Source organism: Somniosus microcephalus, chromosome 3 (assembly GCF_052327205.1).
Source record: "Somniosus microcephalus isolate GS21.2 chromosome 3, FLI_Smic_1.0, whole genome shotgun sequence".
NCBI classification, from domain to species: domain Eukaryota; kingdom Metazoa; phylum Chordata; class Chondrichthyes; order Squaliformes; family Somniosidae; genus Somniosus; species Somniosus microcephalus.
Genome location: NC_140989.1, coordinates 201865210 through 201869875, shown reverse-complemented (window position 1 = coordinate 201869875; position 4666 = coordinate 201865210). Strand labels below are relative to the sequence as shown.

Here is a 4666-nt window from a genome sequence, read left to right as displayed (position 1 = left end):
GGCTTCCGGTGACTGGGGCATTGTCTAGTGATGCCCCAACATAAAAGCTTGTGTGTTGACTTTGTCAAGAAATGTATGAATCAAATAAATCTAGGAATTGCTGGAAAGACAGTGCAGATTGTGGAGCAGAGGGAGTGTGAGGATTGCAGGTGCAGGGCTGTGTGTGAACACATTGAAGGCATCTATCGAAGGGGGCTGTGCGAGAGGCGCTTGAATTGTTCGATCCAACCAGTCCTGTATATTTTTGTTCTCGGTTAGGGGCAGTCAGGAGGAGAGGGAGACGCAGGCGATCTATGTACAAGGACCAGTCCCACTCAGCGGGGTATCAGCTGCTGAATAAGGTAAGCTTACAGAGCTCTCTTCAATCAGCCAGCGGCAGGTTGTGTGTGTCAACCGTGACTGCCTAATCTCACCAGGCCGTGTCTCTCCCAGTCCTGCTGCAGACTGCACGAGCTGCTGACATTGTGCTGTGTTATTCTGTGTAGATTCCTCCATTTAAGCACTGGCATTTGTATTTGAACCGTCAAAGGACAGCACTCACTGTGCATGCAAGATATATTCTCATCCCCTTCATGTCATCCCCTCTCTCAGCTCCTCATTCCCCCTCCCCACTCCTCATTCCCACACTCCCCACTCCCCCGCCTCCTCTCCCCCTCACCTCCTCTCCCCCTCCTCACTCCTCATTCCCCCTCTCTTTCCATCTCCCCCTCTCCCCCTGCCCACTCCTCATTCCCCATCTCCCCCTCCCCACTCCTCATTCTCCCTCACCTCCGCCCCTCCTCTCCCCCTCTCCCCCTCCCCACTCCTCATTCCCCCTCTCTCTCCCCTCCTCCTCACCTCCTCCTCCTCCCCACTCCTCATTCTCCCTCACCTCCTCCCCTCCTCTCCCCCTCTCCCCCTCCCCACTCCTCATTCCCCCTCTCCCTCCCCCTCCTCCTCCCCTCCTCTCCCACTCTCCCCCTCCCCACTCCTCATTCCTCCTCTCTCTCCCTATCCCCACTCTCCCTCTCCCCCTTACCTCCTCCCCTCCTTTCCTCTCACCTCCTCTCCCCCTCCACACTCCTCATTCCCTCTCTCTCTCCCGCTCCCCATTTTGCCCTCTCCTCCTCTCCCCCTCCCCACTCCCCCTCTCCCCACTTCTCATTCCCCCTCTCCCCCTCTCCCCCTCTCCCTACTCCTCATTCCCCCTCTCTCCCCCTCTCCCCATTTCCCCCTCACCTCCTACCCTCTCCCCCACCGCCTCTCCCTCTCCCCATCCCCATCCCCACCCCTCTCCGCACTCCTCATTCCCCCCTCCCCTCCTCTCACAGTCCCCACTCCTCATTCCCCCTCTCTCCCCCTCTCCCCATTTCCCCCTTCCCTTCTCTCCCCCTCTCCCCCTCCTCCTCTCCCACTCCTCCTCTCCCCGCTCCACTCCCCCTCCCCACTCCCCGTCTCCCCAACCCTTCCTCCTCTCCCATCCCCTCCTCTCCCCCTCCTCCTCTCCCCCTCCACACTCCTCATTCCCCCTCTCTCTCCCTCTCCCCATTTCCCCCTCACCTCCTCTCCCCCTCCCCACTTGCCCTCTCCGCCTCTCCCCACTCCCCATTCCTCCTCTCACCCTCACCTCCTCCCCTCCTCTCACACGCCCCACTTCTCATTCCCCCTCTCTCCTTCTCCCCATTTCCCCATCCCCTCCCCTCCTCTCCCCCTTCCCCCTCTTCCTCTCCCACTTTTCCTCTCCCCCTCTCTCCCCCTCCCCAATCCCCCTCTCCCCACCCCTCCTCCTCTCTCATCCCCTCCTCTCCCCCTCCACCTCTCCCCCTCCCTGCTCCTCATCCCCCCTCTCTCCCCCTCTCCTCATTTCCCCCTCAACTCCAACCCCCCTCTCCTCTCCCCTCCTCCTCTCCCCCTCTCCCCCTCCCCACTCCTCATTCCCCCTCTCTCCCCTCTTCCTCTCCTCTCCCCTCCTATTCCCCACTACCCCTCTCCACCTCCCCACTCCCCCTCTCTTCCCCTCCTCCTCCTCTCCCCTCCCCACTCCCACACCCTCTCCTCCTCTCCCCCTCTCCCCATTTCTCCCTCAACTCCTCCCTTCCTCTCCCCTTCCCCCTCCCCCTCCCCACTCCTCATTCCCCCTCACTCTCCCCTCCTCCTCTCCCCTCACCTCTTCCCCGCCTCACCCCCTCTCCCCCTCTCCCCCTCCCCCTCCTCACTCCCCCTCTCCCTCTCTCCCTCTCTCCCCCTCCCCACTCGCCCTCTCACCCTCTCCTCCTCTTCCCCTCTCCACCTCCCTTCTCCCCTTCTCACCCTCCCCACCCCACATTCCCCCTCTCTCTCCCTCTCCCAATTTCCCCCTCACCTCCTCCCCTCCTCTCCCCCTCCCCCCTCCACCTCCCAACTCCCCCATCCCCCTTTCCCCCTCTCCCCCACTCCCCCTCTCCCAACTCCCCCCTCCCCCCTCCTCCTCTCCCCTCACCTCATCTCCCCCTCACCACTCCCCCCTCCCCATTCCCACCTCCCCTCTCCGCCTCCCCGCCCTCCCTCTCCCTCTCTCCCGTCTCACCTTCTCCCTCTCTCCCCCTCCCTCTCCCCCTCACCTATATCCCCCTCTCCCTCTCTCCCCACTCCCCATCCCTCTCCCATCTCTCCTCCTCCCCTCCCCTCCTCTCCTCTTCTCCCCTTTGCCCCCTCCCCCCCACTATATCTCCCCTCCTGCTCCCCTCCTCTCCCTCTCCCCCTCTCCCTCTCCCTCTCCCTCCCTCCCCATTTCCTCCTCTCTCTCTCCCTCTCCCCCCTCTCTCCTCTTCTCCCTTTTCCTCTCACCCTCTCCCTCTCTGCCCCTCAGGACAGGAAGCAGAGAGTCGTGGTGAACGGTTGTTTTCAGACTGGAGGGAAGTATACAGTGGTGTTCCACAGGGGTCAGTATTGGACCACTGCTCTTTTTAATATATATTAATGAACTGGACTTGGATAAACAGGGCATAATTTCAAAGTTTTCAGTTGGCATGAAACTCTGAAATGTAGAAAACAATGAGGAGGATAGTAACAGAATTAGGAGGACATTGACAGACTGGTGAAATGGGCAGAAACATGGCAGAGAGAATTTAACACAGAGAAATGTGAAGTGATACATTTTGGAAGGAAGAATGAGGAGAGGCAACATAAACTAAATGGTACAATTCTAAAGCGGGCGCAGGAACAGAGAGACCCGGGATGAATGTACACAAATCTTTGAAGGTGGCAGGACAAGTTGAGAAGGCTGTTTAAAAAGCACATGGGACCCTTGGCTTTATTAATAGAAGAACAGAGTACAAAAGCCAGGAAGTTATGCTAAACCTTTATAAAACACTGGGTAGGCCCCAGCTGGCGGATTGTGTCCAATTCTGGGCACCAAAATTTAGGAAGGATGTCGAGGCCTTAGGGAGGGCACAGAGGAGATTTACTAGAATGGTTCCAGGGATGAGTCATCCAACCGTGGCTAACTAAAGAAGTTAAGGATAACATTAGATTGAAAGAAGAAGCTTATAGTGTACTATAGGCCCCCAAACAGTCAGGGGGAGATAGAGGAACAGATATGTAGACAAATCTCAGCGAAGTGTAGAAATAATAGGGTAATAATAGTAGGGGATTTCAACTTCCCCAAAATTAACTGGGATAGTCAGAGTGTGAAAGGCTTAAAGAGTCTTTCAGAAAGGAAATAGAGGGAGTACAACGCCAACGTGTTCCCGTAAAGGTCAAGGGTGGGACCAACAAGCCCAGGGAACCCTGGATGTCAAGGGATATACAAGAATGGATTAGGAAAAAAAGGGAGGCTTTTGGTAGATACAAAGGACTAAAAACAGTGGAAGCCCTAGAGGAGTATAGAAAGTGCAGGGGGGTGCTTAAAAAAGAAATTAGGAGAGCGAAGAGGGGGCATGAAAAAACACTGGCGGTCAAAATAAAGGAAAATCCCAAGGTGTTTTAGAAGTATATTAAGGGCAAGAGGATAACTAGGGAACGAGTAGGGCCCATTAGGGACCAAAGTGGCAATATTTGTGTAGAGCCGGAAGATGTAGGTGAGGTTTTAAATGAATATTTTGCATTTGTGTTCATTATGGAGGAGGACGATGTAGGCATAGAAATCAGGCAGGGGGATTGTGATATACTTGAACAAATTAGTATTGAGAGGGAGGAGGTACTAGCGGTTTTAGCGGGCTTAAGAGTGGATAAATCCCCAGGCCCAGATGAAATGTATCCCAGGCTGCTGTGTGAGGCAAGGGAGGAGATTGCAGGGGCTCTGACACAAATTTTCAGAACCTCTCTGGCCACAGGGGAGATGCCAGAGGACTGGAGAACAGCTAACATAGTACCATTATTCAAGAAGGGTAGTAGGGATAAACCAGGGAATTACAGGCCAGTAAGCCTAACATCAGTGGTAGGGAAATTATTGGAAAAAATTCTGAGGGCCAGAATTAGTCTCCACTTGGAGAGGCAAGGATTAATCAAAGATAGTCAGCATGGCTTTGTCAGGGGGAGATCATGTCTAACCGATTTGATTGAATTTTTTGAGGGGGTGACTAGATGTGTGGATGAGGGTATTGCACTTGATGTAGTCTACATGGACTTCAGTAAGGCTTTTGACAAAGTCTTGCATGGGAGACTGGTCAAGAAGGTAAGAGCCCATGGGATCCAGGGCAATTTGGCA

General features: G+C 55.2%; 1 protein-coding gene across 1 annotated transcript in view; it reads left to right on the top strand.

Annotated features, from left to right (window-relative positions):
* The first annotated feature begins 256 nt into the window (after positions 1-256).
* Positions 257-4666, top strand: part of tnr (tenascin R (restrictin, janusin)) — a 1257678-nt gene continuing 1253268 nt past the window's right edge. Inside the window, exon 1 of the mRNA XM_085982119.1 lies at positions 257-341. The gene's annotated coding sequence lies outside the window, so the exon portion shown is untranslated. The remainder of the gene's footprint in view (positions 342-4666) is intronic.